Source organism: Cherax quadricarinatus, chromosome 1 (assembly GCF_038502225.1).
Source record: "Cherax quadricarinatus isolate ZL_2023a chromosome 1, ASM3850222v1, whole genome shotgun sequence".
Taxonomy (NCBI): Eukaryota; Metazoa; Arthropoda; class Malacostraca; order Decapoda; family Parastacidae; genus Cherax; species Cherax quadricarinatus.
The window spans coordinates 36,415,963-36,441,805 of NC_091292.1; positions in this window are offsets into that span (position 1 = coordinate 36,415,963).

Here is a 25,843-nt window from a genome sequence, read left to right on the forward strand (position 1 = left end):
CTCTCTCTCTCTCTCTCTCTCTCTCTCTCCCTCTCTCTATCCTTCTCTCTCCCTCTTTCTATCTTTCTCTCTCCCCCCTCCCTCTCATTTCTCTCTCTCTCTCTACCACAACCTTTTCCCTCACCCTCCTCTCCCTCTCTCTCCCTCTTTGTATTCTTTCTCTCTCCTCCCTCTCGTTTCTCTCTCTCCCCTAGCCTTTTCCCTCACCCCCCCACACACACACCCTGAAAATACAAAAGCTTCTCTCTCTGGTAAAATACATAAGCTTCTTTCTGCGGTAAAAAAAAAATGGGTTATCCAAGAGGGAGGAGAACCAGAGGTCTGGTGGATGAACCCAGGAGGGAAGAACCTGGGAGGAAGATTGGTAGTTAGAGCTCAAAAAACGGGAGAAAGAGTCAAGAAGGATAAATAGAAGAGCTTGGCAAGATAATGGAGAAGTGGATAGCTGAAGAGAGCAAGAAGTGAGGGCTACAAATCTAAGCAGCAGAAGCTAGGATACAGTGCTTAGAAGAGGAACTGAAAAACCTAAACAGATTAGAGAGACAATTCACAGTACAGACACGACATCAGGAACTTCTATATCAGTCACAAACAAGGGGACAGTTGGAAGAAAAGGAGATATGCAGTATGCGAAGGCCCTGTCAGACCCACTTGGGACCAAGGAAAAGACGATCAAATGACTGGTCTGATGACAATGACGGTATGCTATATGCAGAGACTCTAACAGCCAACTGTAGTAGCAAGGAACAGCTGATCATGAAAGACAGTTCACTGAGCATAGAAGTTTCAGATAGGACAGGGATTGAAGGCAGGAACATTTCAATGGAAGGAACTAAAACATCCCAGAGGAAGCGAAGGGAGACACAGTGGGAGGAGGAAAGGGAGAGGTCAGTTTTTGTCTCTGGGCTCCAAGAAGCCGAAGGGGAAACATACGATGAAAGAAAACAGGGGGAGGATAAAGTGATTGAAGATATCATGAAAACAATAGGTGAGGGTGACATGACCCAGATGACAAATTTTCGGAGAATTCAGTGGCTTGGGAGTGGAAGGAAACGACCTGTTAAAGAAATTTTCAAGGAGGAATCAGATTGAACCAGGATCCTTGCAGGAGACAGCACAACTGAGGGGCAAACCAGAGTACCGGAGAGTGTACCTCAATCGAGACAGAACACAAGATGAAAAGATGATACTAAAAGAGAGGGTACAAAGAGAAAAGGAGAAATGAGAGGAAATGATGAAGATGAGCAGGACCCAGACCCAGGATGAATGGCAAGCACACCCCCAGAAACTCCTGCAGAAGGACTCTAACCACGACAACCCCAATGCAACTGAACAATCTAAACCAAAACCCACACACTGTTTCCTCTGCCCCCAACCCCCACATCACAAACTTCACCCCTACAGCTGCCCCCTGTGGGCACTCTGAACACACCCCCTTCATCACAATCCCCCAAAGGCCCCCACCAGCGCTCTCACTCCCCCAACCCCAATATTCTCCCAGGAACACAGTGATAGAAAAGAAGCTGAATGCTTGGTACATGAACGTGGACAGAATAACGAATAAACATGAGGAGTGGCACGAAAGAATCAATGAGAAATCCCCAGACATCATAACAGGCACAGAAACGAAACTTTCTGAGACAATAATAGATGCAATCTTCCCACCAGAATATCAGATCCTGAGTAAAGATAGAAAGAGTAGAGGGAAGGAGGGGTTGCACTGCTCATAAAAAACGGATAGGGATTTGAGGAACTGGAAGGCATGGACGAGACTGGAGAGAGGGACTATATAGTAAGTACAATGCAGTCTGGAGAACATAAAGTAGTCATTGGAGTGACGTATAGCGCAACACAGAACTGAAGGAGGCCAAGAGAGGAATACGAAGAGAGCAACAGAGCGATGGTGGACACACTGGCTGAGGTGGCAGAAGAGCTCACTCGAGTAGAGCAAAGTTACTGGTTATGGACAATTTCAACCACAGGGAGATCGACTGGGAAAACCGGGAGCCACATGGGGGTCCCAAAACATGGAGAGCCAAGATAATGAATGAGGTACTGGAAAACCTCATGCATCAATATGTCAGGGACCCTACCAGAAAGAGAGGCGAGGATGAACCAGCAAGACTGGACCTTGTGTTCACTCTGAGCCGTTCAGACTTTGAGGAAATCACTTATGAAAGGCCCCTTGGAGCTAGTGATCACGTGGTTCTGAGTTTTGAATATATAGTAGAGTAACAGGTGGAGAGGGTAACAGGAATTGAGTGGGAAAAGCTAAACTATAAAAGGGGGGACTGCACAGGTATGAGGAACTTCCTTCAGGAAGTTCAGTGGGACAGAGAACTGATAGGAAAGTCAGTAAACGAGTTGATGGAACATGTAAAAACAAAACACAAGGAGACAGAAGAAAGGTTTGTTCCAAAGGGCAACAGAAATAATGGGAAGACCAAAGCAAGGCCTTGGTTTACCCGAAGGTGTAGGGAGGCAAAAACTAAGTGCACCAGAGAATGGAAAAGGTACAGGAGGCAAAGGACCTAGGAAAATAAAGAGATTAGTTGAAGAGCCAGAAACGAGTAAACACACATAAGGAGGGAGACCCAGTGACAGTACGAAAACGACATAGCATCTAAAGTCAAGTCTGACTTGAAACTGCTGTATAGCCACATTAGGAGGAAGACAACAGTCAAAGACCAGGTGATCAGGCTGAGGAAAGAAGGTGAGGAACTCACAAGAAACGATCAAGAGGTATGTGAGGAGCTCAACATGAGATTTAAGGAAGTATTTACAGTGGAGACAGGAAGGTCTCTGTGAAGATAGAACGGAAGGGGAAACTAACAAGGAATATACCAACAAGTGTTGGATGACATACATAAAACTGAGGAGGAGGTGAAGAAGCTGCTTAGGGACCTTGATACCTCAAAGGCAATGGGACCAGACAACATTTCCCCAAGGGCCCTTAGAGAGGGAGCAGAAATGCTGTGTGTGCCACTAACTACAATCTTCAACACATCCCTTGAAACTGGGCAATTACCTGAGGTATGGATGACGGCAAATGTAGTTCCCATTTTTAAAAAAGTAGACAGAAAAGAGTCACTAAACTATAGACCAGTGTCACTGACGTGTATAGTAGGCAAACTCATTGAGAAGACTATCAGGAGGAGAGTGGTGGAGCACCTAGAAAGAAACAAGAGTATAAACATCAACGAGCACGGATTTATGGAAGGCAAATCCTGTGTCACAATCCTTCTGGAGTTTTATGGTAAAGTAACAGAAGAAAGACACAAGAGAGAAGGGTGGGTTGATTGCATCTTCTTGGATTGCAAGAAGGCCTTCGACACAGTTCCTCACAAGAGATTAGTGCAAAAGCTAGAGGATCAGGCGCATATAACAGAAAGGGCACTGCAATGGATCAGAGAATACATGACAGGGAGGCAACAACGAGTCATGGTACATAATGAGGTATCATGGTGGGCACCTGTGACGAGCGGGGTCCCACAGGGGTCGGTCCTATTACCAGTGCTATTTTTGGTATGGTCCTATTACCAGTGCTATTTTTGGTATATGTGAATGACATGATGGAAGCGTTAGACTCAGTGTCCCTGCTCGCAGATGATATGAAGTTAATGGGGAGAATTAAATCAGATGAGGACCAGGCAGGACTTCAAAGAGACCTGGACAGGCCGGACACCTGGTCCAGCAACTGGCTTCTCGAATTCAACGCCGCCAAATGCAAAGTAATGAAGATCAGGAAAGGGCAAAGAAGACTGCAGATAGAGTATAGGCTAGGTGGCCAAAGACTGCAAACCTCGCTCAAGGAGAAAGATCTTGGGGTGAGTATAACACCGAGCACGTCTCCAGAAGCAAACATCAACCAGATAACTGCTGCAGCATATGGGCACCTGGCAAACCTGAGAACAGCGTTCGGATACCTTAGAAAAAGAATCGTTCAAGACACTACATCGTGTACGTGAGGCCCATGCTGGAGTATGCAGCACCTGTTTCGAACACACACTTGACCAAGCACGTCAAGAAATTAGAGAAAGTGCAAAGGTTTGCGACAAGGTTAGTTCCAGAGCTAAGGGAATTGTCTAACGAAGAAAGGTTAAGGGAAATCTGCCTGATGACACTGGAGGACAGGAGGGTTAGGGAAGACTTGATAACGACAACAAGGTGGACAGAGACAGGATGTTCCAGAGAGGGGACACAGAATGAAGGGGTCACAATTAGAACATGAAGACTCAGATGAGTCAAAGGGATGTTAGGAAGTACTTCTTCAGTCATAGAGTAGTCAGGAAGTGGAATAGCCTAGCAAGTGAGGTAGTGGAGGCAGGAACCATACATAGCTTTAAGATGAGGTTTGATAAAGCTCGTGAAGAAAGTAGAGAGAAGACCTAGTAGCACTCAGTGAACGGGCGGGGCCGGAGCTGAGTCTCGACTCCTGCAACTTCCACTAGGTGAGTACAATTAGGTGAGTATACCCAACACAGTACACACCGTACACCTAATACTGTGCACACCGTACACCCAACACAGTATACACCGTACACCCAACACTGTACACACCAGACACATAACACTCTATACACCGTAAACCTAACACTGTACACACAGTTCACCCAACACTGTACACACTGTACACCTAGCACTGTACACACCGTACACCTAACACTGTACACACCGTACACCTAACACTGTTCACACTGTACACCCAACACTGTACACACTGTACACAGAACACTGTACACACCGTACACCCAACACTGTCAACACTGTATGGCTAACAATGTATACACCGTACACCCAACAAAGTATACACTGTACACACAACACTGTACACACAGTGCACCCAACACAGTATACACCATACACCTAACAATTTATACACCGTACACCCAACACAGAATATACCGTACACCTAACACTGTACACACCAGACACCCAACACTATACACTGTTCACCCAACACTATACACATTCTACACTTAACACTGTACACACCGTGCACCCAACACTGAACACACCGTACACCCAACACAGTATACACAGCACACCCTACACAATATACACCGTACACCCAACACGGTACACACCAGACACCCAACACTCTATACACCATAAACCTAACATTGTACACACAGTTCACCCAACACTGTACACACTGTACACAGAACACTGTACACACCGTACACCCAACACAGTATACACCGTACACCTAACACTGTACACGCCAGACACCCAACACTATACACTGTTCACCCAACAATGTACATACTGTACACCCAACACTGTACACACTGTACACCCAACACTGTACACACCGTACACCCAACACAGTATACACCGCACACCCAACACAATGTACACCGTACACCCAACACTGTACACACTGTACACCGAACACTCTACACACGGTACACCCAACGCAGTATACACCGTACACCTAACAATGTATACACCGTACACCCAACGCAATATACACCGTACATCCAACACTGTACACACTGTACACCCAATTCTGTATGCACCGTGCACTCAACACAGTATACACCGTACACCTAACAATATATACACCATACACCAAACAATGTATACACGGTAAATCCAACACAATATACACCGAGCACCCAACATTGTACACACTGTACACCCAACACTGCACACTCCGCACATCTAACACTGTACACTCCGTACGCCTAACACTGTACACACCATACACCCAACACTGTATACGCCTTACACCCAACATAATGGTTTAGAAAGACACGTAAGCAAACACTATAACATATTTATTAGAAAACGTTTCGGTCCTGGAACCTTGATCACTTCTGATCAATATGTTATAGTGTTTGCTTACGTGTCTTTCTAAACCAACTTGTCGGTATTTATTACCAAGGTTTATACCACCCAACATAATATACACTGTACACCCAACACTGCACACTCCGTACACCCAACACTGTATACACCGTACATCTAACGATGTATACACCGTACACCCAACACTGTACACACCGTACACCTAACACTGTAAACACCGTACACCCAACACTGTATACGCCTTACACCCAACATAATGTACACCGTGCACCCAACACTGTACATACCATACACCCAACATTGTACATATTGTGCACCCAACACAGTATACACCGTACACCCAACACAATATACACCGTACACCCAACACTGTACACACCGTACACCCAACACTGTACATACCGTACACCCAACACAGTATACACCGTACACCCAACACTGTACACACCGTACACCCAACACTGTACATACCGTACACCCAACACAGTATACACCGTACACCCAACACTGTACACACCGTACACCCAACACTGTACACACCGTACACCCAACACTGTACATACCGTACACCCAACACAGTATACACCGTACACCTAACACTGTACACACCGTACACCCAACACTGTACACACCGTACACCTAACACTGTACACACCGTACACTCAACTATCCAGCAGATAGCCAGAGACAATAAATATCTGTTCTCTCTGTCTTACCTCAGCAATTATAAATTTTCCTTAATTTATCTTAGAGTTGATCCTAATTATCTTCGCAAACAACACTAATTGCCAGCCTCTTACTGCTTCCATTCTTCAGTATCAATAACACACCTACGAAAATGACGAAGCAGGCTAAATATTATTACTGGATAGTAACTGTTATTATAATTATCGTGGTTTTCATTATTATTATTTTAATTTATTATTATTATTATTATTATTATTATTATTATTATTATTATTATTATTATTGTTTTTATTTTTATTATTATTATTTTTTATTATTTTTATTAATATTATTATTATTATTATTATTATTATTATTATTATTATTATTATTATTATTATTATTATTATTATTATTATTTTATTATTATTATTATTATTATTATTATTATTATTATTATTATTATTATTATTATTATTATTATTATTATTATTTTTATTTTTATTATTATTATTATTATTTTTATTATTTTTATTAATATTATTATTATTATTATTGTCATTATTTTGTTTTGCTTGCAGTACGACATTACTCTGAGTAGTACTACATTACTGTGGGTAGCACAACATTAAGATGGGTAGCACAACATTACTCTCGGTAGCAAAACATTACTCTGGGTAGCACGACATTACTCTGGGTAGCACGACATTTCTCTGGGTAGCACAACATTACTATGGGTAGCACAACATTACTCTGGGTAGCACAACATTACTCTGGGTAGCATGACATTACTGTGGGCAGCACAACATTACTGTGGGTAGCACAACATTAAGATGGGTAGCACAACATTACTCTCGGTAGCAAAACATTACTCTGGGTAGCACAACATTACTATGGGTAGCACAACATTACTCTCGGTAGCATGACATTACTATGGGTAGCACAACATTACTATGGGTAGCACAATATTACTCTGGGTAGCACAACATTACTATGGGTAGCACAACATTACTCTGGGTAGCACAACATTACTATGGGTAGCACAACATTACTCTGGGTAGCACAACATTACTCTGGGTAGCACAACATTACTATGGGTAGCACAACATTACTATGGGTAGCACAACATTACTCTGGGTAGCACAACATTACTATTGGTAGCACAACATTACTCTGGGTAGCACAACATTACTATGGGTAGCACAATATTACTCTGGGTAGCACAACATTACTGTGGGTAGCACAACATTACTATGGGTAGCACAACATTAGCTAGGTCAGTTTATCATTTAGGATCTCAGTGCTACATACACGTACAGTTCTCTAAGAAGCTACTAAGGACTACTCTCTTAATTCTTATATTGCAGTATGAATAATAATGGATTAATTCACCTCTGTTGGTTGGTTTCCTATGTACTTTTCAAAGGAAACCGCCGTTTTTCCTAATGACGTGACTCCCAGGAATAGCAGTGTGAATTGAATCGACGGTTCCACCAATATATGACGATTCCTGAGATTCTTGACAGTTCCTCATGGGGTGATGACCAGTATGTTGTATCATCCACGTAGGTGAGCCACCTGATGTTGCTGAGTGAGATGTTAACCAGACGGACTCACGAAATCGTAACAACACGATTGCAAACAAATCACGGAATGAGTGAGGTTTGAACACAAGGTAAATAAGTTCTAACTCATTGGCCTCTGAGTGTTAGTACTCACTTGTCATGGTTTGAGTACCACCAATTCCGTGAGTTATATTACCCAGATATTTCACTGCAAGTTGCAGGTGTTAGCGAGTACAACACATAGGGATGATTCCTAAAATTTGTAGAATATCTTTGATTCTTAGATCCACTTATGATGTGCAGTTGCATAGGACAAAAACAATGAGCAACAAGTAAATTTAACGATATAGAAAATAGAGAGTAAAGGAAGAGTGACTTGAGTCAGTCAATGTTTAATAACAAGAAAGAAGAAATCCTTAGATGTGCTCATACTGTCAAATACTTTCAGTGGTACTGGATTCCACGCTAGAAGTGAGTTACTTTAACGAAATACCATGATTATTCTCTTTGTTGCCATTGCTTTAGACACCGATAATAGCGAGCATGTGTGCATTAACAAACATTTTCGTCACTAAATATAGACAAATGGATTTTCCATGAGGGATATTATCCTATTCCAGTAAGAAAATTTATCAATGCTAAATGAAGTCTTACTTTTCTTTATTTGTATAATGAAAGGGAAAGATTAATGGTGTACACTAAAAAAGCTGACTGTTAAACCATGACCTTTCTTTATTAATTGCAATGTATATTCTTGTAAACTAATCATTAGTGATGTTGTCAAATGTTGCTTGAGATAATTGCTTTCCTTGATGTAGTACAACGTGGCATTCAGCACATCGATGGGAGACTCGAATCATTTATCTTATCTTACAGACAAACTAGTGAGCCAATTTGACTCTGTAATTACAGAGTCAAATTGGTGTTTTAAAACTAAGGTTGTCAACTAAGTGATGTCTACGATGGTGATATCTAGTGTCCTCAGTGACTTTGACAAGTCACTGAAGACATTGCCTGATGAGGATCTAGTCACAGTATATCAAGGTATGAAGCCCGAGTGCTTGTAAAATGCGTTTCTAGCTTCAAGCTTGTAGTTTCTCTTGCTGTGTGGCATGACATCCTCTTAATGTGTGGCATCAGAACCTTTTGAGTGACGTCACGTCTGACTATATGGCATGAAATTCTCTTTGACGCAAACAAAGCAATTACCGGCCAAGGAATTGGATATACACGATGCTATTAAGGACCCGAGAAAGATCAAGAAGTTTCTCGAAGACTCCAGGAGAGAGAGAGAGAGAGAGAGAGAGAGAGAGAGAGAGAGAGAGAGAGAGAGAGAGAGAGAGAGAGAGAGGGAGAGAGAGAGGGAGAGAGAGAGGGAGAGAGAGAGAGGGAGAGAGAGAGGGAGAGAGAGAGAGGTGTAACTACTGCTACAAGAAAGGACATAAGGAGGACCAGTGTCGGAAGAAAAAGGAACTTGACAGACAGGGCCACCTGTTTAGAGACCTGTTCTCAGAACAAACCAGCAGGATCTCTGAATTGGTAAACACTCTCACACGTCACCCACTTAGCTACTCCTATCCCAGCCCATCAGGTGGGATTGGGCCTTATACAAGACCACAGACCTACATCCCTGCAGCTGCCTCAGTACCCTACCTCTCTCAAGGGCAGGCACCTTACATTCCCTACACACCCACCACCTCAAGCTGACCACTTCATCATGAGGAGCCAGTCTATCAGCATCCTGTCGGCCAACATTAGAGGTTTCATTACTAATGTTGGAGAGCTCACACATAGCTTTGTGAACACTCGGCGTCCCGACATGATAGCTGTTGTTGAAACATTTTTGGATGACAGGACTCCAGAAAATTTTGCAAGAATTGCTGGCTACACCTCATGGATGAGAAGAGACAGGCAAGGGCAAGGAGGTGGTGTTGCTGTGTGCTTCTCTAAAAGTGTTCATGCCCAGCACATAGATGTTGCCACCCCTACACATCTTGAAATGATGTTCTTCAAGCTCTGTATAAACACTAGTACCTCTGTACTAGCATGTGCAATGTACAGACCTCAGTGGCAACATGCAGACCCTATCAACTTCCTAATGGAAAATATTGACTCCCTTCTGCTACAACACAACTGTAAAAATATTATAATTGTTGGTGACCTCAACCAGCACCTTATACAGAGGGACTTTGATGACCTTCTTGCAGTGTTTGACATGAGAAACTTTGTTGATTTCCCTACTCATATCTCTGGCTCCTCCCTTGACCCAGTAGTGAGTGATCTGGCAGAAGGCATAGTCACTTGTCAACCCCTCGGCTACGTTGGATCGTCTGACCACAAGGCTGTTTTTACCACACTTAAGATCCCAACAGAACGAGGTGAGGAGTCCACACGCACAACCTGGCTATGGGAAAGAGGTAATTGGCCAGCCCTTTGCTCTGAGCTCGCCACCACCGACTGGAATGCTCTTCTCCAGGGGGATGTTGACAACCAAGTGAAAGCCTTCACTGGACACATCCTTAATCTGCAACAAGAACACATTCCTCACCGGCAATATGTGACAAAGCCTACAGATCAGCCTTGGTTTGGCTTTCGTTGTAGAGAGGCTGCTACTGCTAAGTACAAAGCATGGCGAAGGTATAAGAGACATCCTACCACCTATAACAGGAACTTGCACATGCAAGCCTGTAGGCATATGGGTGATGTTCAAAAGTGGGCCATTACTAAATGGGAGGTGGACACTAAAAGAAAGTTAGCATCAGGAAGGGTAGGCTCCAAAACCTGGTGGTCCCTGGTCAAGGACAGACAAGGTTATCTGCCTGATGAACTTATTCCACCTCTAAATCGACAGGATGGGACCACCTCTACTAGTAGTCAAGAGAAGGCGGACCTCTTTGCTGAACACTTTGCTACCAAAATGCAAGTTCCTGATCCAGCAAGGGACCCTCCTTGGCTAGCTGCAAGAACTGTGTCAAAACTGTCAGTGGTGACAATAAGGCAGGAGGAGGTGCATTTCCTTCTTAAATCACTTGACCAAGAAAAGGCTGTGGGCCCAGACAAGTTGAGCCCAAGATTGTTGAGAAGATGTGCAGACCAGCTAGCAGCACCTCTAACTCGCATCTTTCAGCACTGCCTAGTACAGTGTAAATGGCCCTCTCCATGGAAAGAGGCAAATGTAGTCCCCTGTTCACAAAAAGAAGAGCAGAGCAGAAATCAGCAACTACAGACCAGTGTCACTCCTGTCAATCACTGGTAAGATCCTTGAGACAATAATCTCAAGACAAATGACAGATTTTTTTTGACTACCACTCACTACTTTGTGATCGTCAATATGGCTTCAGGAAAGGTTACTCTGCTGCTGATCTGTTGTTAAACCTCTCCACTAAGTGGCACCAGTCACTGGATGAATCCAAAGTCAGCTGTGTGGTAGCACTGGACATTGCTGGCGCTTTCGACCGGGTGTGGCACCAGGGCCTCTTAGCAAAACTTCAAGCACTGGGAATTGCAGGCTCTACGCTATGTCTCCTCAGTGATTACCTTCATGGTAGATCTCTAAGTGTAGTCCTCAATGGAACGGAATCAGCAAGACATCCTATTGGGGCAAGCGTTCCACAAGGAAGTGTGCTGGGTCCACTGTTATGGAATGTCTACTTCAACGACCTTCTTCATCTCATCCCAGAATCACATGCATATGCAGACGACTGTACACTGACATTCACTTATCCAAGAGAAGAAATGCCAGCTGCTCTAAGCTACATCAATCACCAGCTGAGAGCTATATCAGCTTGGGGAAATAGATGGCAAGTAACATTTGCACCTGAGAAAACGCAAATGATGATCGTCTCTAGGCACCATGGGATGGTAATGCTGGTGCAGTAGTAAGGATGAATGGGAGGATGTTGGCACCTGGAGAAGAAGTTGATATCCTTGGGGTGAAATTTGACTCCAAACTAACCATGAAGAACCATGTTGTAAATCTTGCAAACAAGGCAGCCAGGAAGCTTACAGCACTTCGCCGTATCTCGCATCTGCTTGACAGTAGGGGTTGCAAGATACTGTACGAGGCACAAGTACGCTCACACCTTGAGTATGCTCCACTTTCTTGGTTTGCCTGCCCCCCCCTCTCATCTGCGACTGCTTGACAGAGTAGAGAACAGAGCAAGACGTCTCATCTCTCGCCTGGACCCATCCTGGATGGATCTGTCATTTCAGCAGAGCCTTCAACATAGGAGGGATGTGGGTGGCCTTACTGTTATGTACAAGGCCAATATTGTCAAAATACCACACTTGGATCCACTTCGAGGACAGCGCGAAACAGCTTTTATGCCACAAGACGGGCAGAAAGCAGCAACTTCACTCTGGCTGTACCCTTCTCCAGAACATCACTCCATCTGAGATCATACATACCCAGGATGACTCGAGTATGAACACATTCGTTCAGCATAATGATGTCAACGAGATAACGTCAGTTGATCAAATGAAAATGCTGGCCCACAGATGGCTCCAAACTTCATCCTGTTCCCTACTTGTATGTCTCATAACAATAAAAATGCTTTCAAATGAGCTGATGTAGGTAACAGCTCTTAGCTTGTCAATAAAGTTAGGAAACCTTAACCTGTAAATAGCTTGTCAATAAAGCTAGGATCCTTAACCTTGTCAAACCATGTGTAAAAAAAAAAAAAAAAAAAAAAAAAAAAAAAGAAAGAGAGAGAGAGAGAGAGAGAGAGTGAGGAGAGAGAGAGAGAGAGAGAGAGAGAGAGAGAGAGAGAGAGAGAGAGAGAGAGAGAGAGAGAGAGAGAGAGAGGGTGGGAGAGAGGAGAGAGAGAGAGAGAGAGAGTGAGAGAGAGAGAGAGAGAGAGAGGGAGAGAGAGAGAGAGAGAGAGAGAGAGAGAGAGAGAGAGAGCTGAACTTGCTGACGAACTGGAGATACCGAGAGACTTGGAGACAGTCCCAGTCCGTATTGTTAAAAGGAAGAAGCATTTCACATATAAAGGAGGATTTCAAAGTGATCTTTTATTTTCAGGTTCCTAGAGCAGATGTAAGATTGATTTAAAAAGATTTTTACAGCTGCACATAGTAATTTCAGTGTTTTGGATTCTTGGTTACTTTTTGCAGTTTACTGAAAAATAAATCTTAAATGTGATTATGGAAAGTTTGATAATTGTAAATGTAGGTTCAGCATCACTGTTCCAAAAACTTGGGAACTCCAAGGACATGAATATATTCAGAAATCTGAATTATTACAAGACATATTGACTTTTGTTTGCAGAAACACTTGAAGTGAAAGTATCCTATACGTGTCTGCATTCTCTTTAGGTAAACGTTTTGAGTAACTAGTTGTGAGGTAATCTTTCCGATTTTTTCAATAGCGACATATTACGTTATCTGTCAGTTTAATAAATTTATTTTAATTTATACATCAATTTATTATATATTCAAATTACCACACAATATCTCCAATTGAAATATTTAAGTCTGCATGTTCCATACACGATATTCCCAAAACAATATCATGGAGGTGAGAGAGGCCTAGCGAGAGGCTTGCGCCGACCTCAATCTTCGTTCTGTGTATCCAGTCAATGATACAGCAAGTTCTACTACATTTTCTTTATTTTTAGTTTGTTCTTTCATTCATGTACAGCAGAAAGCCCAGCCTTGTTTATGGCATGGAACTTTTATCACATTTCGTCACATGAACTCACCTGGATCGGGTTGTCACATTTCATCACATGAACCCATCACAGGAGCAAGCAGACCTGGATGTTAATAACCTTTCATCACATTTCGTCCCCTGAATCCACCAAGGAAGTAAGAAGCCAAGGAGCTACAGGAACCAACTACCCTATCTCACCCAATAAGAAAAGAGGCAAGCAGATGTGTAGAGCTGCCAGGCAGGATTGTAATCTCCGCGGGCTGTGGGATGCTCAGCGGGATTATGTTGCTTCCTCTGCTTCTCCCTTTGGCAAACACTAATGAAGTTTTTAAGTAATCACTGGGCTAAGTGAACCTACTCGGCAGACAGGTTTACACTCTTATACATCTTAATATATTGCTGCTCCTAGAGCACTTCTTCTTCTGCTCCCTAAGCTGTCAGCAATTAGTTCTGTCTGACCCCTGTAATATTTTGATGTAACAATATCAGTGTTGTTCAACGTAGTTTTTATCGTGGTGTAGATATTATGACAGAGAAGTGGCTTGTCAACAATGAAAAACAAATGTTTTTCCTAATTATAATGTGAGTTATGACTGTTCGTATTTTATCACATGAAAGCACAAACACGTACTCACTTCTACAAATGAAACAAAACACTTATTCACACATTTACGTGAAATATATGTAGAATGAAGAAGAGTCCAATGTATCCCTGTTTTCAGATGATGTGAAATTTAGTGAAAGATTACAATGCTACCAAGACAATGCCGGACTGGTCAGACATGTGATTACTGGAATTTAGTCCCAGCAAACGAAAGATTACGAAAAATAAGGAATGGAAAAGAAACCCGGAAACAAATATAAACCTGGAGGAAAGTGGTTGTAAACCTCACTCAAAAAGGACCTAATACCTAGTATATTACCAAATGTGCGCTTAGTAGTTCTAAGATTACCTTCAGGAACCTCAGCAAAGAGCCAGTCATGATCATGTACTTGATGTACATTAGACACCAAATCATGGACTTGATGAACTGATAAACGATGTAAAGTTCTCAGCAATACTAATCCTGGAATTATGAGTAATGAAATATGTGAAGAGACAAAATGACTGAATCTGATGACAAAGGAAAGAACCGGCGAGAAACAATATTAGCGCGGACAACACACATTACTGCAGCATCGGTGAATGGAATATATCTATGGTATCCTTACACCTTGATGCTGGTAAAAGATTAGCATTAATTCCTTGATCCAAGGAATTATTGCTAATCTTTCCATTTTTTATTTTTTTCAAGTATAATTATGATTTACCTTTCTCGTGTATTGTGCTAGGAATAAAGCTGAATGGATTTCAGGAGTTATCAATAGTTAAGATACTTGAGCGAGTGTATGAGCAAGACAGTGATTGAATAAATGATGGAGAATGAGCTTCCAGTTTTATGAGTTATTTTTCCTTCGTGCGAGACAAGTGTGTTAGTAATAATAACAATCATCATCATCATCATCATCATCATCATCATAATAATAATAATAATAATAATAATAATAATAATAATAATAATAATAATAATAATAATAATAATAATAATAATAATAATAATAATAATTAATTTCCAATCAGTGTTGCAGATTGTTTTCACAGTATGTTGGTAAAGGATAGTGAATCATGGTGTTACTGAAAACCGAAATGATGTTGTAATAAAGTTGGTAGAATTACCGACAATATGTAAAGTAAAAGGACACAAGTGCAACTAATGTGACATTTATTGTGGCAACGTTTCGCTCTCCAGGAGCTTTATCAAGCCATTACAAACAATACATGGACACAGAGGGTATATAAAGGCTCAGAGTGAGGTGAATACTAGTGAGGTACCATTTCGATGTTCACTAGTAGTAGTAGTAGTAGTGGTAGTGACAAAAGTAATACTGAACGTCTCAAAAGCACTTTCACAAGCTAACACCAGAGTCGCCATCGCTTCTAGCACTTCAATAAAGGATATAACCAGGACAAAATCCAAGCACCACGAACCAGTCAATGCAGGAGTTTACACTATACCCTGTGGAGGCTGTGACAAGATTTACGTAGGTGAAACAGCCAGAAACCTCGACACCCGCCTCAATGAACACATTTACGCATGTAGGAACGATAACCTGAACAACGCCTGTGTACAACACCGAAATTCCACCAATCATCTCATGAAATTCAGAGACGCCCAATTAGTGATCAAAGAAACTAATTTCCGCAGACGCAAGTGCCTCGAATCAGCACTGATCGCTGTTTCGAATACAATCATAAAAAAAAACAACGGCAGCTTCACCATCTCCGAAGTCTTAACAAGAATCCTCCTGAAAACAGTAAACCCTGCCATCACATAGTCTCTCCTGTTATACTACACAAAGCACAGAGAGTGAACACTGAAACAACCTGCCTCATTCCAGTTTATATATTTGTCCAACCTATTTTTATGTTACCCAAGTAATAGCTTTTATATCCTTTTACTCATGTACGAATTAATTGCTCTACCATATTGTATTACTTTTGTCACTACCACTACTACTACTACTACTACTACCACTAGTGAACATCGAAATGGTACCTCACTAGTATTCACCTCACTCTGAGCCTTTATATACCCTCTGTGTCCATGTATTGTTTGTAATGGCTTGATAAAGCTCCTGGAGAGCGAAACGTTGCCACAATAAATGTCACATTAGTTGCACTTGTGTCCTTTTACTTTACGAAATGATGTTGTTTCCTCACCTGGCTGTGCGCAGACTAACTGAGGCTGATCTATCATGAATGAACATAAGAACATAAGAAAGGAGGAACACTGCAGTAGGCCTGTTGGCCCATACTAGGCAGGTCCTTTACAATTCATCCCACTAACAAAACATTTGCCCAACCCAATTTTCAATGCCACCCAAGAAACAAGCTCCGATGTGCAAGTCCCACTCAAATCCAACCCCTCCCACTCATGTACTTATCCAACCTAAATTTGAAACTACCCAAAGTCCTAGCCTCAATAACCCAACTAGGTAGACTGTTCCACTCATCAACTACCCTATTTCCAAACCAATACTTTCCTATGTCCTTTCTAAATCTAAACTTATCTAATTTAAATCCATTACTGCGGGTTCTCTCTTGGAGAGAGATCCTCAAGACCTTGTTAATATCCCCTTTATTAATACCTATCTTCCACTTATACACTTCGATCAGGTCTCCCCTCATTCTTCGTCTAACAAGTGAATGTAACTTAAGAGTCTTCAATCTTTCTTCATAAGGAAGATTTCTAATGCTATGTATTAATTTAGTCATCCTACGCTGAATGTTTTCTAACGAATTTATGTCCATTCTGTCATATGGAGACCAGAATTGAGCTGCATAATCTAGATGAGGCCTTACTAATGATGTATAAAGCTGCAGTATGACCTCAGGACTTCTGTTGCTTACACTTCTTGATATAAATCCCAGTAATCTATTTGCCTTGTTACGTACGCTTAGGCATTGCTGTCTTGGTTTAAGGTTGCTGCTTACCATAACCCCCAAGTCCTTTTCGCAATCTGTATGGCTAAGTTCTACATTATTTAACTTATAAGTGGGTTATGGACACTCCCGAGCTTCAGAACCTTGCATTTATCTACATTGAACTGCATCTGCCACTTTTCTGACCAAGAGTAGAGTTTGTCTAAATCCTCCTGAAGTTCCCTAACATCTACGTTTGAATCAATTATCCTACCTATCTTCGTGTCATCGGCGAATTTGCTCATATCACTAGCAATTCCTTCATCAAGATCATTGATATATATTATAAACAACAACGGGCCCAAGACTGATCCCTGTGGAACGCCACTTGTTACTGATCCCCACTCGGATTTAACCCCATTTATGGACACTCTCTGCTTCCTGTCTGTGAGCCATGACTCGATCCACGAGAGCACCCTTCCCCCAATGCCATGAGCTGCTACTTTCTTCAACAGTCTTTGGTGCGGAACTTTATCAAATGCCTTACTAAAATCTAAGTAAACAATATCAAATTCTTTATCGTGGTCAACAGCCTCAAAAGCTTTACTGAAGAAAGTTAATAAATTAGTTAGACAAGACCGGCCTCTTGTGAATCCATGCTGAGTATCATTAAGCAAGCTATGCTTATCGAGATGGCTTCTTATAATCTCAGCTATAATTGACTCTAGCAACTTGCCTACAATTGAGGTCAGGCAATAAGCCTGATTTGACGGTAACGACTTGTCCCCTGTTTTAAAAATAGGAATTACATTAGCCATCTTCCACATATCAGACACTACACCTGTTTGAAGAGATAAATTAAAAATATTAGTTAATGGTTCACAGACTTCCATTTTGCATTCCTTAAGAACCCTTGAAAAAACCTCATCAGGACCCGGTGACTTATTTTGCTTCAGTCGGTCATAATTTTGCTTCAGTCATAATTTTTGCTTCAGTGACTCATTGCTCTTTCGTTCATTGACATTTTACTGTTTAACTGCACTCTGTACATATTGAAAATATTGGTGGAGGAATCTAAACAACTACCTTATGTGTTCGCCATTGCCTTTATTTACTTGAGGATACTTCCTTCTCTGGAGACTTGATTTACAGCCAGGTACAACAGACCCATTATAGTGTACCTGTGTACGTAATACATGGGATAAAAGGTATTAAATTTTTGAAATGCAATGCTTGAATTAAATAGTCAAAAATTTCAATTACCCCAATACAGTTTTCGAAGACATTGCTACAGCTGGGGAAGAATTCTTAGTGTTAATTTTTGTGCAGCAAATACAAAATGAGTAATGACGCAATGTATTCAAAAAAGAAAATACCAAGAAAAAGACATGGAATCTCTTTTAGCTGGCGACCATGTAACTATAACAGCCCTGCTCATCAGCATACCTTCCAAGATATGTACACCGACAGATTTTTTTTATGTATGTACTCAGTTTATTTTAATCTCTATTTTAAGGTTCAAGGTATTTTTAACCGGTGATGTAGAGAGGTATTTCGTTATTGACCTAACTGCAATGGATGGGCTCTGAACCTAATACAGCAAGCAGCCAGCAGTACTTCCTTGTGAACCAGTAAATTCAGCAGTGACTCAGGAACAAGGTGGACTCCACAGCATGGTGATGGGCTGCATGCTTTTAATACTTACTGCTTTGAAATGTCAGCTAAAAAAATCCCAAGGATCATTTCTTGCACTTGTAGAGCTAGGTATACGTCCGCGGCTGTGGCTGCCGACCAACAAGCATTCTTGGCTCAACACTAGGTGATTGTGGGTGGCAACATCAAGCAAAAAGGTTTCTCATCGCTTGATGAGAGAATCATCAGTTAATAATTCTAGGTTTGTTATTTCTAGTTATCTAAACATATAATACTAGTCAGAATATTGCATCACAATGTTTCTTTGATTTCTAAATCTTTTCAATATAAAAATAAAGGAAATTAATGATATGCCCATGCACTCTGCCCCAGGCCCGGACTCGTCGAACTCTGTGTTCATCAGGAATTGCAAGAAGCCCCTGCCGCGTGCCTTCAACATTCTATGGAGAGGGAGCATGTACAAAGAAGTCATTCCACAGTCACTAAAAACAACAGACAGCTCCACTCCGCAAAGGTGACAGGAAAGCAATTGCAAAGAACTACAGACAGATAGCACTAACATCTCATATCCTAAAAATCTTTGAAAGGGTTCTTAGAAGCAAGATCGCCAACCACCTAGATACCCATCAATTACACAACTTAGGGAAACACGGGTTTAGAGCACGTCTCTCCTGCCTGTCCCAGCTACTGGACCAATATGACAAGGTCATGGATGATTTAGAGGATAAATAATATGCAGATGCAGTATACAGAGACAGCGAAAGCCTTCAAAAAGTGCGACCACGGTGTAATAGCGCACAAAATGCTTGATAAAGGAATAACAGGAAAGCTTGGGATATAGATCCATAACCTCCTAACAAATAGAACACAAAGACTAATACTAAACAGAGTAAAGTCTGAGGCGGCTACAGTGAAAAGCTCTGTTCCACAAGGCACAGTACTCGCCCCCATCCTGTTCCTCAACCTCATTTCTGACATAGACAGAGATGTAAGCCATATCACCGTGTCTTCCTTCACAGATGACACTCAAATTTTAATGACAGTGTCCTCCATCGAAGACACTGCAAGACTCCAAATGGACATCAACAAATCTTTAAATGAGCAGAAAAAAACAATTTGAAGTTCAATGTAGAGAAATTTCAACTACTCAGATATGGAAAACTTGTGGAAATTAAAACTATATCAGGGTATAAAATAAATTCTAACCACACAATAGAGCTGAAAAGTAATGTGAAGGACCTGGGAGTGATAATGTCAGAGGATCTCACCTTCAAAGACCACAACAATGTATCTATCGCATCTGCTAGAAAAATGATAGGATGCATGACTGAACACCTTCAAAACTAGAGATGCTAAGCCCATGATGATTCTATTCAAATCGTTTGTTCTCTGTAGACTGGAACACTAACTGTCCCCGTCAAGGCCGGCGAAATTACTGACCCGGAGAATGTATAGAGAACTTTCACGGCACACATAAAAACATAAGAACATAAGAAAGGAGGAACACTGCAGCAGGCCTGTTGGCCCATACTAGGCAGGTCCTTTACAATCCATCCCACTAACAAAACATTTTCCCAACCCAATTTTCAATGCTCCCCAAGAAATAAGGTCTGATAACTCTATCCACTCATTTGCAAGTCCCACTCAAATCCAACCCCTCCCACTCATATATTTATTCAACCTAAATTTGAAGCTACCTAAAGTTCTAGCCTCAATAACCCAACTAGGTAGACTGTTCCACTCATCAACTACCGTATTTCCAAACCAATATTTTCCTATGTCCTTTCTAAATCTAAACTTGTCTAATATAAATCCATTACTGCGGGTTCTCTCTTGGAGAGATATCCTCAAGACCTTATTAATATCCCCTTTATTAATACCTATCTTCCACTTATACACTTCGATCATGTCTCCCCTCATTCTTCGTCTAGGTTGATCAGACTCTGATCCACCACGAGGCTTGGTCTTAGACCGTGCCGCGGGGGCGTTAACCGCTCGAAACCCTCTACAGGTATACTCCTGGTAAGGTAACAATGAATTCAAAAGTTTTGTTGTACTGTATTTTTTAATTTATGCTGAAAAAAATAGGAAGATTTAGAAGGAAGACGTCACTCTGATGTCATACATAAAACAGCTGTATAATTACATCACAGAAATATAATACTGACAAGTAGTTGAACATTCACATGCGCATCGTTTAAATATAATCTTGTTAAAAATAGTCTAGAAAACCGACTAGTTGAAAAATGAGACATTTATGCAACACATGGGAATCTTTACTGAGCAAAAGTTTCGCCACGCAGTGACTTCATCAATAAAGTACAAAGAAAACGGGATAAGGAGAGGAGTTTGAGGGAATCAGTCCCTCATCCTGGAACCGACACTTCATCAGTCTCTATGGTCGGAGAACGGAAGAGAAGAGTCACAGTGGAACCATCCACTGGTGTAAGTAGGTCTTCGTCCGAAAGTTGGACAGGCGTTGAAGAATTCCTTCTAACAAGATACCATGATGTTCAAGTGTCTGACAAATGTGACAACATCTGCCAGATGTTATCGGGTGTTATCTTGATACAAGGAATTCTTCAACACTTGTCCAACCTTCGGACGAAGACCTGCATACACTAGTGGATGGTTCCACTTTGACTCCACCTTCTCCTACTTCCATTCACCTGACTACATTTCTCCGACCATATGCTGTACTTTCTTGAAGGGTGATGGCCTAAACACATCGATTCCAGAATGAGGGACTGATTACCTCAAACTCCTCCTCTCCTTACACCGTTCTATGTATTGGACTGATGAAGGCACTGTGTGGCAATACGTTTCCTCAAAAAAGATTCCAATATGTTGCATAAGTGTCTTATTTTGCAGGGTATCATCGTGTTAATAAGACACAACGGACAGGAAAGACTGAAGTCATTCAGATGAAGTAAATTCAAAAGTTTGAAGCTGATCTTCAGAGGATTTTCCAAATGATCCACATAAATCATAATCAGGAACTGTCTATGTGAAACTGACCAGAGGATACTTGCACATGCCAATGCCAAAGTTGCATGAATCTCTCGTTAGCTGCAGCGTATCAACGTTGAAATTTTGATGCTCATCGGATAAGGCGTTCTCAAGTTGTAAATAAAATCCTTATTAGACCCAATACTTTAGGGATATTTTTAAAAACTTTTGGATAAGAATTTTTGTATGTATTTACTTCCATAAGAGTTGTAACAATTGTATTAACTTCACAGTGATGTGAAATGCCTTCAGTACCAGACTCGATAATACAGTAGCATATCAGAAGGCGTATTTTGATAACACACAAATGGCATTTGTTTGAACATTCAGAATACTGTCACTGAATAAACTGCCCGTCATTTACACAGAACAGAAACTCTATGAAAAATGATTCATCGTAACTTAAAAATAGCTGAATTATAAAGTATGCAATGTACTTTATTTTATTTATTTTCTATAAAATGCATAATGGAATAAACCATACCACGGACGGGGATAGAACCCGCGATCAGAGAGTCTTATAACTCCAGACCGTCGCGTTAGCCACTGGACCAGTTAGCCACAATAAGATTCGTCCAACTAGGTATATTTCTACACCATAGGAAGGTTAGCATAGGCACCATCAACATGACCGTCAACATGACGGCTTTGAGGGGACATGAGCTAGAGTTCGTCACGGCCACGCTAGCTGGAGATTCGTCTGTAAAAACTTGCATTTGTGGTCAGAGTGGTGCCTATGCTAACCTTCCTATGGTGTAGAAATATACCTAGTTGAACGAATCTTATTGTGGCTAACTGGTCCAGTGGCTAACGCGACGGTCTGGAGTTTTGAGACTCTCTGATCGCGGGTTCTATCCCCGCCCGTGGTATGGTTTGTTTGCAATCGTGTCATTACGATATCGTGAGTCATAATGGAATGCATGATATCCTAATCGACTCACTTAAGTCTAGTAGCCCAGCCTGACTGGTTCCATTACCTGATGTAAATAACTCATAGTATGTGACGAAATATTAGCGGTAAATAGGAAGAGCTTCTGTTATTACATTGCTACTTTTGTGGACACTAAGATAACAGTATACTTCGGATGTCCCAAATTTTGTTCATTAAATAAATACAAATTCTGTATTATAAGACCTTATCTAAAAACGTCGAGATGCTTATTTTCCATTGTTTCTCTGCATCGTAATCCCGATTTAGTTTGTGAGAGAAGCCAGCGAGGTTCTACAAATGGGTGAGTGTGTGGGCGAGACACTGGTGATAAGAGCAGTGGTCGGTAGCAGGATTATATCAGAGTCTGCGTGTTTCTGCCTTGCTAAGGTCTTCTCTTATCTCCTACCAGTTGGTGCTATCATTGTCTGGTAGAGGAGAGGTCAGTGGGATGTGCTCGTTGGTGAGTAGCGCAATGTGCTGGTAATGTTGTGAAGATAATAATAGTGATGATTTTAATGGTGATTAATAGTAATGGATGGGTTGATAATGGTAATACCGATGATGGTGAGAGTGTAATGATAATGATGGTGATGAGTGTGACGATGACAATGGTGATGACACACTTCAAACATTTCGAAAGTTTTTCTACTGCCGTAGGATAAAATTCCTGAAGGTCGCCTGATCAACCAACCTATTATTGCCAGCTGCTCACAAGACCACATTTCCAACATATCCTCTGGGTCTGGCTGTGTGGATAAAGTAATGGATACTTTGATGCAGAGTGTGCTGACAGCAGTGAGGGGTGTGAATATTATGAAGAGAAGCCGTAGCTTGGAGATCAGAAGGAGGCCCGGAGTTGCTAAAAGTATTATTCAGATGGTTAAAGAGAAGTTGTTGAGGTGGTTCATACACGAACCACCTCAGCAACCCTGGAGGGCGTATAAAACTGTAATGGAGGGAAGGCGGGATAGGGGTCATCCTAGGAAAGGATGCAGGGAATGGATAAAGGACGTTTTATGTGCATGAATGTGTGAGAGTGTTAGATAGGAGTGAGGCAAACGATGTTCATGACTTGGCGTGCTGTTGGAGTGTGAGTAGAGTAACATTTATGAAAGGATTCGGGGAACCGGTTACTATGGGAACGTTATTTGCTTGGATACCTCCTCTTTAAGGCAGTTTTGCAAGCTCAGGACGATATGTTGATTGTAACACGAAAGGCCTAGAGCTATCATTCTACTCCCTCGTGGCTGTTTTGCATCTTGTATCGCTTGGTTTGCGATATGTGCTCACAAGTGTCACCAGTTTCAAGACAAAGTGACAGAACGGAGTGAATGCTATTATTTATGTGCTTAATAACAGTATAAAAAATGGCTACAACACCTTGGTTAGGGAACATTTTAAATTATATGTTATACAGATAACCAATATTGAGTTAAGCATAATTACACAGACCGAACATCATACATTCTACCAACTTGTCCCTCAAAATTACGTTTCAAGTGAGGAGATAATTTTTATGGTTTTACAATTTTGACCCTCACGGGAGGTTCCTTGATACTGGTGAGGGGCTTTTGATCTAGGGAATTGGATCTGTGCTCCAATTCCCTGAATTAAGCCTGAGTGCCTTCCATTACCCCCCCCCTCCCCAGTAAGCGCTGTATAATCCCTACTGGTTTAGCGCTCCCTATAATTATAATTATTTACAATTAACAATTTTTAGTATAATATTCGAACGGTAATTAATTGTTATCTGCATTCATAAATCTGCATATATATATATATATATATATATATATATATATATATATATATATATATATATATATATATATATATATATATATATATATATATATATATATATATATATATATATATATATATATATATATATATATATATATATATATATATATATATATATATATATATATATATATATATATATATATACATATGCAAAACAACCACTCTGAAAGAATAGAGAAATTCCAAGCGCTTTCGTGACTACTCACATTATCAAGGAACTCACATTATCAAGTTCCTTGATAATGTGAGTAGTCACGAAAGCGCTTGGAATTTCTCTATTCTTTCAGAGTGGTTGTTTTGCATATTTTGAAATCACCTGTTTACTGTGATCTTATTGCATATATACATACATATATATATATATATATATATATATATATAAATATATATATGTATATATATATATATATGTATATATATATATATATATATATATATATATATATATATGTCGTGCCGAATAGGCAGAACTTGCGATCTTGGCTTAAATAGCAACGCTCATCTTGCCATATAGGACAAGTGAAAATTTGTGTATGCAATAATTTCGCCAAAATCATTCTGAACCTAACGAAAAAAATATATTTCACTGTGTTTGTTTAGTATTAAATTATTGCAAACAAATCTAAAATATATTTAGTTGGGTTAGGCTAAAATAAATTGTTGTTGTTATAATAAGGTTAGGTAAGTTTTCTAAGTTCCTTTTGGTCCAAAATTAAAATTTTTTACATTAACATTAATGAAAAAAATATATCTTTAAATGTATTAGAGAAAAATTTAGAGAGGACTTAATTTTAAATGAGTTCTTGCTAATTGACCAGTTTTACATATTCGGCACGACATATATATATATATATATATATATATATATATATATATATATATATATATATATATATATATATATATATATATATATATATATATATATATATATATATATATATATATACAGAAAGTACCGGCAATTAATTTTATTAATCATTACCATCGTCGTTACAAGCTGTCATCATTCATTCATGGCAAGGGTGCAGCGGACAAGTGTAGTAGTAGCAGCAGCAACACACACAGAAAGAGGCAGTCTTGAGCTTCCCCAGCGCTCGAGCTTAATGCCTAATGCTGGGATGTGACTCCAAAAGGATCTTGTAGTGCTTACTGACTTTGCACCTCCCGACATCGTCTACTGCTATGTAGCTGCCACACCCTTCGAGCCCAGTGTGGACGGGGCTTGTGGCAGCCCAAAGTGCCTAGCTTCTCCCTCCGAGCCCCATGGGGACGGGAAA